Source organism: Elephas maximus, chromosome 1 (assembly GCF_024166365.1).
Source record: "Elephas maximus indicus isolate mEleMax1 chromosome 1, mEleMax1 primary haplotype, whole genome shotgun sequence".
In the NCBI taxonomy this organism is placed as follows: Eukaryota; Metazoa; Chordata; class Mammalia; order Proboscidea; family Elephantidae; genus Elephas; species Elephas maximus.
In genome coordinates, this window is record NC_064819.1 from 105,291,322 (window position 1) to 105,304,346 (window position 13,025).

Genomic DNA, 13,025 nt, shown 5'->3' on the forward strand with positions numbered 1-13,025 from the left:
GGACTGAAGGGCCTACCCTGGCCACTTCCACCCACCAAACCAAAAACCAAACCCATTGCCATCGAGTCATTTCTGACTCCTAGTGACCCACAAAAGGCTAGAAATGGGTAGAGCAGGTTCACATCCCTAACTCTGAACCAGTTTTCACCCGTTCATTCCACTTGACATGTGCACATGCATGCATACGTGCGCGCACACACACACACTGAGCACCACCATGGGCCAGGCCCTAGGCCAGGAGTCAAAGACTCAAAACTGATTTGGCTGAGCCCTTGCTCTTGAGGAGCTCATGGTCCCCGTAGGTGATTATAAGGTAGTGTGAATCGTGCTGTGATAGACTAACAGGGGCTTCATGGAAGGAGGCCCAGTGCCAACTCCAGCACGGACAGAAGGCAAGGCTAGGAGGCAGCCAGAGGCCAGCTCACGAAAGGCCTTACATGCCAAGCTTATGCTACAGACATTGGATTTTGTCTTAAGAGCAATGGGGAACCCTGGAGGAGTTTTAAGCAAGATAGTGACATTATTAACTTTATTGTTTGGAAATATCACTGGCTGCTGTGTGGGGGAAAGACTAGCGGTGGTGGCCAGTGAGGACTTCTCAGTTATCCAGCTCAGAGGTGCAGGGTAGACTACTGTCAGCCCAACCAGAGCAAGGGGAGAGGCAGTCTACTCCACCCGGTCCCCAAACCATGCCCTGCCATGGTGGGGAGTGGCAGCCTGCCTTGTAATAACCCCTTCATCCCCAGCCCAGTCCTGGAAGAGCCATGCACCTCGACTGGTGGGCATGGACTGCATTCAGACCCCTGGGACGGTGTCAGACAGAGGGGCGTACATGGGATGGCAGTGCCCCAGGCTTGGGGTGGGCTTAGTATAGGCAGCTCACTGTACTGTCAGAGTCATGAATGGAGGGGGAGCCCCACTCCTAGAGAGGAAGAGCCACACGGCCATGATGGCAGGTGGGAGTACAGACCTCAGCTGCAGGGAGAATGGTCCAGATACCTTGTATCTGCATTAGAAACAGACATGGATGGAGGCCAAGGTTCTGGGAAGAGACTGGGTAATTGGTGCTGGGTTTCTGTTCTTTTTTCCGTTGTTACTTTGGCTCATATTCCTGAGTCTTTACTCATTAGGCTGTTGGGTACTTTTATGCACACACACACACACAAACACCAGTCTGAAGCACTTAAAATTTCACCTTCTGGGTTAGAGCAAGTTAGACAAAGAGGCCCCTGGTCATAGACCTCAGATGTCCTCAGTGGTGGATGTCAGGGGATCCCTGCTTTCATTGCCCCTACCTCACCCCACTCCTACAGATGAACAGGGTGGATACACCTCTGATCCAGCCCACTTTCTAAGTCCCACTAAACCACCCCTCGGCTAAGAAATCTGGCAACTGAGTCCTGATATGGCAGATTAGGGAGATAAACACAACAGTAGTAAGATGTGGGAGGAAGTGAGGAGTATAATGACCCCAAGGGTTCTGTCTCAAGCTCCTAGAAGGAACGTGTTGCTGTTAATCACGACGGAGAAGACTCTGGGAGAGCAGGCTTCCTTTTGAGCATGTTGAGTCTGAGATGCCATTAGACACCCAAGTGAAGGTACAGAGGAGGCAGTGGATACACGAGACAGGATTTCAGAGACGAGATCACTGGGGCAGAGCCAGGAGTTGAACGTGAGGATCCACACACTATGTTGCTTCTGAATGAAGAATGACGGAAGTGCCAGGGAAGTCCCATGAGCTCCGGGCTGACAATGAAGCCCATGCAGACTTGGAACAACACTGCGCAGAGGGGCAGCAGCAACGGGGGATAGGAATGGGGCACTCACACAGTAAAGTGCTGGCATTTAGCTCAAGCTCCCACTGTGTCCAGATACAAGTGAAGGTGAATTCCTCTCCCCAGGCTCATCCATCCTTGAAGACCCCCTGGGAGGTCATTGGGGAACTTGCTGAGCAATGAATGATATGGGTTTCCTGAAGCCTTACTCAGGCAGTAGGATAAGCACATTTGATTAATATTCTCTAGATCCGTAAACCCCAAAGGCCTGAGCTACAAAAGGACAGTCTAGCTACGAGAGACAAAGCTGCCTTCTGATATCGGCATAGCATCACCCAATCAATCAGCAAGTATGTGAGCGTCACTGTGTTGAGGAGGGGGGATATTTAAGGGTTTTGTCTTAGTTGGGTTTCCCAGGTGCAGACTCTGAGACAAGGATTTGGTCTTGCCTTCCATGCAGGAGACTCGGGTTCAATTTCCGGCCAGTATACCTAATGCACAGCCACCACCCGTCACCCGTCTGTCAGTGGAGGTTAGCATGTTGCTATGATGCTGAACAGATTTCAGCAGAGCTTCCAGACTAGGATGGACTAAGAAGAAAGACCTGGCAATCTACATCCAAAAATCAGCTAATGAAAACCCTATGGATCATGACAGTTCAATCCGCAACCAGCCCTGGGAATGGTGCAGGACCAGGCACCATTTCCTTCCATTGTGCACGGGGTCTCCATGAGTCAGGGGCCAATTTGTTGGCAGCTAATAGCAACAAATGTTTATTTGAAAGGTGAGTCCAGGAAGCACCAGTAGAAGAATGGGAAGTGAGACAAGGAATGAGTACATTAATAAGTCAGTTTCCACTGTGGCCACTGGGGCTCAGGTCCACTGGGGACCCTGCAGGAGACTGTGTAGAACATATCTCAGGGTTGTCTCACCCAAGGGGCAAGGAAACTGGGCTACTTATCCACTGTCATCTATCATTGGCTGAGGGCTGTTCAACCACAGAGATCGACTTCCCGGCACTTCCAGTCTGCTCCATGCATGAACCAACCACTCTTGAGAAACCCTTCGAGCAGAGAGTAGCAGGTGTTTGCAGTAGGAAACTGTCAGAAAGCACTGAAACCAGAGTGCCGAGGGCCACTGTCAGGGCGTTGATTTTGTCTATCACAGTGGGTTGCACAAAGTGACTGGGGCTGCACCAGTGAGGACTCCATTTTTAGTTAGGACTCGAAGAACCATCTTCATCCCAGTTCCCAGTCCTATTTGCTCTCTTTTCATTCCTGCAAGCAGAGATGGAAACGCCAGGGCAAAGTCTCACTGATCCCTACAAAAAGAAGGTAGACATGGTGCTCTCAGATTGGACACCAAGGCTGCAGCGATCCCCAGAGGCAGCATTTTGCAGTGTGTTGGAGGGTGGCAACCTCTCCTAGAAATTTACTGATAGACCAGCTCTTAGGGATCTTAGTGAGTGTTTAAGTGTCCCCCCGAAATGTATGTGAAAGTCCTAACCCTTGTACCTATAAATATGACCCTGTTTAGAAATAGGGGTTTTCTTTTGTTATATTAATGGGGTCACACGAGAGTAGGCCGGGTCCTAAACTTAATCACTTCTGAATGGCGTCTTACAAAAAGAGTAGAATAGGCCCAGGGACACATACAGGGGGAAGACAAGCGCCATGTCACAATAGAAACAGATACATCTACAAACAGATACATCTACATGTCAAAGATTGCTGGCAGCTGAAGGAACTTCCCCTAAGGCCTACGACCTGAATTCAGACTTCTAGCCTCCTGAATGGTGAGAATAAGTATCTACTCTTTAAAGCCACCCGCTTGTGGTATTTTCTGTTACAGCAGCACTAGGTAGCTAAGTCAGTGCATGAGCAGTAATTAAGGCTCAGGAAGGAGGGTCCTAGGGCATGGTGTAGATGGCCCAGCACAAAGCTTCAGACCAGACTATGGGCTAACATCCTAGCCCCTCTGGTTAAGGATTAGGTCATTATGTGGGGGACCTGAAGACTCAAATCGCAGTCTTCTACGTCCTTATCAGGCTGTGGTATACGCATATGCACCATACATCTGTATGCATTCTCATTAAAATCCAACCATTCGCATCAACAAATCCCTTTCGCATCTTCATAAAGTCCCAAGTCAAAGAGTTCACCCTAGGTATTGTCATTCTTGGACCCCTGGATAGATAGACCCTACACGACTATTGGAGTCATTTTTCTCTTTCCCATATTGGGTCAAGCCAGGTGAACGACACTTCCATTCCTCCCTTCCCAAAATTCTGTCTGGATGAGTGGTTCCTTACAAACAAGCTAAAACTTGTCCAATCAAACAATTGTCAAGATATTGTTACTTATAAGATAATACAAGATAAATGAGATAGATTCCCTACCTTTAAGGAGCTTTTGGGTCCTGCAAATAAATTCCTGCTCTTTAGTAGGATACTTGCTGAAATTGTTCAATGAATACAATGTTAAAATGGCAGTGGCTACCCCTAGCTGGCCAGAGCACTGGGGACTGGGTTTTTAGACCCAAAGAGCTCTCTCTAACTGCCCTTCCCCTCCTGTGCAGATCAGCCTCCCAGACGCTCAGACTGCTACTGCCTCTCAGCCAGCCATGCCAACGACCTCATTTGGCACCACGAGGCTGGATTTGCAGGAAGTCTTTGCATTAGCTCTTGTGTTTGTATTTTTTTGTTTTTCTCATTACACTGAGAGGTGTCATGGTGTAAAGAAAGAGCACAGGTTGTGGAATGATATGGCCCTAGTTTGACTACAGTATCCTCCACCAACAAGCTGTGTGACCTCAGGGCAGCTGTTTAACTCATCTGTACCTGTCATCTGGAAAATGGAGATGATGATAATAACATTAGGGTGAACCACATGAAAGTGTGGTCAAAAATGGTTGAATGTTGGCAATTGCAAAAGTTCCACTCCATACCTACCTTAGAGCGTTGTGGGGAGGATTTTAGTGAGAGTATGTGCCACTGCAGTGGTACCAGGTCTACCTAGCCTGGGACCACAAACCAAGGTCACATTCCCCTTAGTACCCAAATCATGACTCTTCCCAAATAGCTGCAGGACAGGAGCTCAAAGTCTAATCTTCTACCAGATTCCCAAGTGATTTCTAGGGATTTTGTGATCTCTTGTTACCTCCACCATGACCCCTCCATAATGATGGCTAATGTTTATTGCACATTTACTACCTGCCAGGTATTGCACCAAGGAGCCCTGTTGGCGCAATGGTTAAGCGCTCAGCTACTAACAGAAGGTTGGTGGTTCAAACCCACATAGAGGCTCTGTAGGAGAAAGACCTGGTGATTTGCTTCCGTAAAGATTACCGTGTAGAAAATCCTGTGGGGCAGTTCTACTCTATCACATGGGGTTGCTATGAGTCAGAATCTACTCAAGAGCACACAGCTAGGTATTGTTCAAAGCACTTTTCATATATGCATTCATTTAGTCCTCCTACCCAGCCGCTCCATGGGAAAAAGAGGTAGCAGTTGGCTTCTGTAAAGACTACAGCCTTGGAAGCCCTGTGGGGTAGTTACTCTTCCTACAGGTTCGCTGTGAGTCAGAATAGACTGGACAGCAATGGATTTGGTTGGTTTGGATCCACCCACCTGAGGGAGATACTGCTACTGCATCCCCATTTCATAGATAAGCAAACCGAAGCACAGAGAAGGGAAGTATTACTGGCAAGCTCACACAAGAGCCAGGAGTCAAAGCCAGGCCTTTGGCACCAGTCCACATTCCCTGACCTGCTGTGCTCCTGCCACTGCTGCCATCTTGAGCAGCTTCATACCTGGTTCCTATTGGTTTCCTCTCTCTCCATAAGCCAGTGTGTTCCAGATGTGGACACAGAACTCTCTATTTCTCCAAAGTGCTGAGGTCAGGCAAATGTCTCAAGAAGCTAATTAAGGGGAAAAGAAAGAGCACAAATCCAAGCAGATTTAGAAATGGGAAAGCAGACATTATCATAGATTGGCTAGAGATTAAAAGATTATAAGAGAATTAATTCTCTATCAACTCTGTGGCAATACAAATTTGAAAATCAAGAAGAAATAGATATACACCCAGCCAAATACAAATTACCTAAATTGACCCAAGGAGAAGCAGAAACTAAGAAGGCCAATTATCACAGAAAAGACTAGAAAGGTGATTAAAGACTTACCATTATAAAAGGCACCAGGAACAGATGGTTTCACAGCTGAGTTCTATGCAACCTTTAAAGAACAAATAATTCCACTGTTAATTAAACGCTTCCAGATCACAGAAAAAGATAAAGCGCTGCAATTCACTTTATGAAGCCACATTATGTTAGTACCAAAACCTGATACAGATCACTTAGAAAAAAGAAACTGTAGGCCAATCATTCTTATAAATGTAAATGTAAAATTTCAAAACAAAGCACTAGCAAATGAAATCTGGCAAAATGTCGTTATAATCAAGTAGAATTTATCCTAGTAAGGCACATATTTATAACGGGAAACCAATTAACAAATTCATTACATCAACAAATGTCAGGGGGAAAAAAATATGATCAATAAATGATGAAAGTGTTTGACAAAATAAAAACTCTAAGTAAAGTAGAAATAGAAGAAATTCATTCATTCAACAAATATTTTTTGAATGCCTACTATGTGTCAAACCCAGTTCTAAACCTTGAAGATTACAGCTATGATCAAAAGAGAAAAAAACTCCCAGTCTTCACAAAGCTTATACTCTAGCCAAAGAGATGATAAACAAGATGCACACAGAATGGAGTCTCTGGGTGACGCAATGGTTAAGCACTCGACTACTAACTGAAAGTTTGGACGTTTGAATCCCCTCAGAAGTTTCTCAGAAGAAAGGCCTGGCGACTGGCTTCCAAAAAATCACAGCCACTAAAAAAAAAAAAGAATGAAGAATGTATACAGAAAACATACATTCTGTTAGGGATGTGTACTAAGAAGACAAAAGAACAGCAGTGGACTGGAAGTTAGAATTTTAGACAGGGTGGTAAGGAAAGGTCACAAGAAGTGACATCTGAAGAAAGCAAGGAGGCAGCCGTGCATGTATGGGGAAGGACATTCCGGACATAAAGAAGAGCAGTTTGAAGCCCTGGGGCCGGAGGAACAGCCCAAGGAGACCAGTGTGGCATGGGGTGATGGAGGACAAGATACTAATTATAAAGTCGTTGAGGCCAGATTAGAGGTGTTTAACAAAGTTTCACTGAACACCTGTGGGATAACAGGGACAACTCTGAGAGATGACTCTGCTACCACTGGACACCATTACTATTGGGCTCCAGGCCCTGCTCTCACCTTGGGTTTCTGCCCACCCTTGGCAAGTACCATATGGCAGGACAATTCAGTGGTCTTCCACCAGAATCACCACACTCCTCCCTCCCCTGAGTCCCGGTCCCAACAGAACCTTCAGACCTTCCTTCCCCTACCTCAAGGTCAGTTCATTTTCCACCTGGGGATGATCAACAGTGAGATGACCTGATTCTCCTAGGGAAACCTGACACCCGGACCCACAGGGCTTGGCTGACTCCCAAGGCCAGACAGGCCATCACAACAGCAGACAGATACATCTCCCACTGTCTGGGTTATGCAGCCTGAAATCATACCACGTCAGGGACTCCAGAGTCTGTAAATCTACAATTTCGGAAACGTACGTTCTAATTCTTCAAGAGCACAGACCGGTGAAGTACACCAAAGTTCCACGATTAGACAACATATTTTCTAGGTCTGCTGAAAAAATGAGTAGTCAAACTTGGGATAACATCACCATTTTCTCCGAGAACAATGGAGAGGTACTTGTTCTACATTTCTCTACCCAAGGGGCCAACCCGGTGGCTTCTCTAAGACAAGGGAAACCTGCTCCAAAGATGAACCTACTTTTCAACTTCCAAAATCTCAGCTTCCAGCAGTTTCCAATTGACAGTTACGCTAAAAGAAAATCCAACTCTAATGGAATCCCATAACCTATGAAAAGCACCTAGCATATGCCTGGCATGGAGTTGGTGTTTGTAAGGTTTTCTTTCCCTTCCTTCCCTCTGCCTTCGAAATTTTCCACAGTGCAATCCCACAGACATCCCCTCTTCCACGTGGGCACAGGACAGCAGAGCTTCATGGGAAAGGCACCTCTTCAAAGCTGGGAGAGGAGCTTCATGAAAACAGGTGTGGCCCCTTGCCCTCTGCTGTAGATGCCTTGGGGAGCTATCGATGAGGTTATCCCCTTCTGTGTATTCTCTCTATAGAAATGATGCTTAAGAAAGCAAACGTGGAGTGCTGGAAACCCTGGTGGCGTACTGGCTAAGAGCTCCATCTGCTAACCAAAGGTCAGCAGTTCGAATTTACCAGGTGTTTCTTGGAAACCCTATGGGGCAGTTCTACTCTGTCCTATGGGGTTGCTATGAGTCGGAATCGACTCGAAGGCAACAAGTTTGGTTTTTTTTGGGGGGGGGGGCGTTGGATGCAAAGATTAGAATTAAAGGATTATTTCTCAATGCCTCTCTACTCCTGTAACCATTGCCATCGAGTCAATTCCAACTCACAGCAACCCTATAGGGCAGAGGAGAACTGCCCCCATAGGGTTTCCAAGGAGCAGCTGGTGGATTCGAACTGCCGATCTTTTGGTTAACAGCCGAACACTTAACCACTGTACCACCAGGGCTCCACCTCTCTACTTATCAACTCCTAAATGCTGCATCCATCAGACCAGATGGACTGGAAGTCTACTCTTGGGGCTGGTATATGCTCTGAAGATGGAGGGACTGTGGCCACCAAAACCCCTTCATTGACTCTGACCTTGTGGTTGTCACGTTCAAGAGAAAACCACCCATCTTAAGATTGTCAGTGCTGTCAACAGCGAGAACCAGATGGTATATAGGTTCTTCCTGCTACATGGGCCCCAAATTTGCCTTGTATTGAAGTACCAACAATGGGCTTGGTATCAGAAGACTCCTGGCTCCTGGCTATACCGCTTACCAGCTAGAGAACTTCAGGCAAAACCCTTAAGCCTGCTGAGCTTTAGCTTCTTCATCTATAGAGGGGAAATGTTAATACTCTCCCAGGGTTACTAAGAGGATAAAATGATAATGCTCATGGCAGGATCCAGCCTGTAAAAGCTTCTTATTACACTTAAAGCATCTGTTTTAGGCTGGGTTCTCCAGAGAAGCAAACCAGAAGTGCATATATATATATATATATATATATATATATATATATATATATATATACAGACAGAGTGAGATTTAGCTCAAGGAATTGGCTCATGGGGTTATGGAAGCTGGCAAGTCCCAAGTCCACGGGTCAGGCCTCAGGCCTCAGGCTTCTCCTGACTGAACGTAGCTGCAGGGGCTGATAGACCCAAAATCAGCAGGTTAGACAGCACGCTGCTGGCTCACAGGCTGTGGAAGCCAACAAATCCCAAGGTCAGCAGGCAATATGGCTGGCTCAAGATCTAAAAACCAGAGATCAAATGACGAGGAGCCAGATGCAGGACCCAGATCAAGCAAGCAAGCTTCGCCAGGACATCTAGGTATATATTGGATGCGGGCCACACCCCCACAGAAATCTCCCTTGCAATTGATTGCATGATCATATCAGATCACATCATGGAGGATGTTACATCGTTACATAAATGCCAAGTTACATCATTACATAACTGTCAGGCCACATTATTATATAACTGCCAAATCACTGAGAATTACGGCCCGGCCAAACTGACACACAGCCTTAACCGTCACAGAACCTAATTCTCTGGAGGCCCTCGGGGATTGTCCTATGATTCTCCACTCTCTCACCTCATCATCTGACACTTCTCCCCAACCTCACTCATCTATGTTTCTACCCCAATAAATACGTCGATAAAGCTGAATGCTGAAAGACCACCAGGAACACAGCCATAGTCAAACAAAGTTGGGTTTATTAACTTGCTGCAGGAAGGGACAGCATGTACCATGGGGAACCATGGAGCATCACAATAAGAGAGTTAAGGTGGGCTTCTTACAGAGCTTGAGCTTGTGCTGTGTGGTTTTGGGGTGGGCTTAAGTAAGCAAGGGTTGTTCTAGGTCAGATGCTGTCAAGAAGCAGGGACATTTGATCACTGGGTATTTAACCATTTTTATCTATGAGGCAAGAGGAATAAAGCAGAAGTTATCATTGGTAAAGAAATAGGAGTTGCTCCTGTTAGCTGAGAAAAAAGGATTTTCATTCATTTTTGTGGTCTCAGAGTATCTTCATGTCTCTCATGTTACGTTATGGTCCTGGACAGGCCTCATCTGAAGGCGATATTTTGTGAAATTGTTTATATTCAGCAGAGATCACTGGTAGTTGCCAGGCCAGCTCTTTGGACTATTTTTTTCTTTCTCAACATACAATAGTAGATACTACAGAATTCAAGTGCCCTCTGATTCAAGGGTGATTATTTTCATATTCTAGACATTATGCCTACCTCTATCTTTGTCCAGGAAATGTTACCGCCAGTCATTCCCCATGGAGGGTTCAACAGGTCAGAGGAGGCTTCTCAGCAGCCAGCACCAAGAGTGGGGCCTGGCTGAGGATGAGCTGGGCTCAGGAGCTTGAATGGATGGAGAGATCTTCAAGGCTTGTGTCTGAGCAGGAGAAGGCTGACCTTGGTCTTTGTCCTCCACACCTGTGTTTGTAAGACCCAGGCTGTAGAGAGCCATTCTTCCTGGGTGACCTCATCTGTAGGAAGATGTCTTGAACTTTACTGAGCCCTGAGACCTGGTCTGGGAGAAGATTATGACTTTGAGAAAGAACATGGCCTGGGAAGAGAGGAGAAATTAACATGCCCCTGCCTCCCCCGCCAAGGACTATGTGCCCTTGAGCAGGTTGCTTCCTCTCTCCAGACCTCAGTCTCTATCATGCCCAATACTGCCTCTCTGAAGAGTAAGCAGACCTTTCTCGTCATCATCTCCTTTGATTTGTGAACCTAGAGCAGAGGGCAGCAAACTGTGGCCTGAGAGCTGGAGAGCCAAATCCTGCCAACCGGCTGTTTTTGTAAATAAAGTTTTATCTAGAACACACCCACACCCTCCATTTATGTGGTGTCTGACTTTCAAGCTACAATGGCAGAATAGAGACCACATAGTCTGGAGGGCCTAAAATATTAACTTTCTGGCCTTTTACAAATACAGTCTGCCAACCCCAACCCCTAATCTAGTGTACACACTGCCTGTGTCCTAAGACAGCTCTGCTACTTACTTGCTATGTAACTCCCAAACAAGCTGTTTTCTGATCTCAGTATTATCCTCATCTGCAAAATGGGTTTGTTGTAGGGGTTCACTGAGCTAGTGTATGCATGAAGTGTAACAAAATGCCTGACCCAAAGCAAGCACTCAATTAAAAAAAAACGATGTTGATTCCAACTCATGACCAGCTCATGTGTTACAAAGGAGAACTGCTCCAGTCTTTATGGAAACAGATCACCAGACCTTTCTTCCGGGGTGCCACCGGGTGGGTTCAAAACACTAACCTTTAGGTCAGTAGTGCAAACCCTTCGTACCACCAGGGACCAAGTTCTCAAAAGTGTGATGAAAAATATGCCTGATTCCTGTAACATCACTGAGCACAGCGCAGGGGCCTTTATCCCCACTTCAGGAGTCAGGAAACCCTGGCTCTGGGAGGGGAAATGGTTTGCCCAAAGTTTCATGAGGAGTAAGAGGCAGAGCCCAGGTCTTCCCACTCCAAGTCCCACTTTCTGCCCTCCCCCGCCTCTTCCACCTCCATCCAAAGCAGTCCTGGGCCTCATTTGTGTTCGCCCAGGCGTGTGGAGCAGCCCGTCTGTGTTTGTGAGTTTTCGGCATCTGTAAGTACTCACAGCCGCGCAAAGCTCGCCGGCACAGACATTTGTCAAAGATGACACGCCAGTCATCCAGGCCACCGGAGACAGTGACAGATGCGCTCTCCGGCTCCGCAGTCCCGGCAGCGGAGGACGGATGGGGCTCTGGCACTTGCTCAGCCTGCGCCGGGAGTCGCGGGCCAGGCAAGAACAAATTGCAGCCGGGTCAGCAGACTCGGGGCTCCAGAGCGCTTCACAGGCAGAAACAGCTCTGGGCCAAGTGCGCGCAGCCGCCCTGCCAGCCGCGCCTGCGCGCCTCCCCTCTTCCGCTCAGAAGCCTAAACGGAGACCCTCATTTCTCTCCTTCAGCCGCCCCACTGACCCAGACATACCCAAACTCAATGTCTGCTCAGGACTTGCCTGGGGTCACTGACAAGGATGCTTTTGGGATTTGGGTTATTTTCACTAATAATAGTAATAATAATTATCTCTGACACTTAAGTGTCACTTTCTCGACATATATTAACTCCTTCAATTCCTAGCCATCCCATAGTGGAGGTACCAGAAACTGAAGCCAGAAAGATAGGCTGGCGAAAGTAACACCGTGTGACTTGCCCAAGGCCACACAGCTAGTAAATGCCAGAGGCAAGATTCTAATCTAGACAGTCTGGCTCCCCTGGCCCTCAGGAATATTACTTGGGAGTCTGGGGTAGAGGGGAAATCATGGCAGGTCCAGATCAGACAACAGGGAGAGGAAACAAAGGGCCCAGGCTCATCTCTAACCTGCTGAATGGTCAGAGACAAAAAAACACAAACCAAACTCACTGCCGTGGGGTCCATTCTGACTCATTGGGACTCTATAAGACAGAGTAGAACTGCCCCATAGGGTTTCTAAGGCTGTAAATCTTTACAGCAGCAGATTTTTCTCCCACAGAGCGGCTCGTGGGTTCCAATCACCAGCCTTTCAGTCAGCAGCCGAACTCTTTAACCACTACTCTGCCAGGGCTCCTTGGTCAGGCACGGGTCACCCCATCTCAGTTCCTTCACCTGCAAAATGAGCAGCACTGGTCTGGTGGAGTCCCGGACAGCTCCAGGCTGGCCTGTCTCTGTCCTCATGGAAACTGTGGGGATTGGTTTTTCCGCCTTCACATAGTTGCTGCCACCACCCAGTAACTCCAATCCAGACTCCTGTCTTCCCAGGAGACCCATCTCATAGCTCATTAACTGTCACTGCTCTGTCTCTGAAGCAAGCTCATGGTCCTCTGAGGTTTCGTAGGATGTTTATGGCTAGTGACGGCAAAGGGAACTGACCACGTCAAACAGAAAGAAGAGAGACGATACAGAGCAGTGGCATCACTAGCGGGGTGCAGGGGGTGCAGACTGCACCACATGACACTGTCAGAAGGGGTGACATCAAAATGACTGTCTATAAAATTTTCGTTCAGTGTTT

General features: G+C 47.2%; 1 long non-coding RNA gene across 1 annotated transcript; it reads right to left on the bottom strand.

Moving 5' to 3' along the window:
* Positions 1 to 5,433: 5,433 nt before the first annotated feature.
* On the bottom strand, positions 5,434 to 11,767 carry LOC126080151 (uncharacterized). The gene is made up of 4 exons (XR_007518257.1): positions 11,615 to 11,767; positions 10,226 to 10,523; positions 5,955 to 6,006; positions 5,434 to 5,693 (listed from the first exon to the last, which is right to left on the bottom strand). It is a non-coding gene; the product is annotated as an uncharacterized LOC126080151 (long non-coding RNA).
* Positions 11,768 to 13,025: the final 1,258 nt, after the last annotated feature.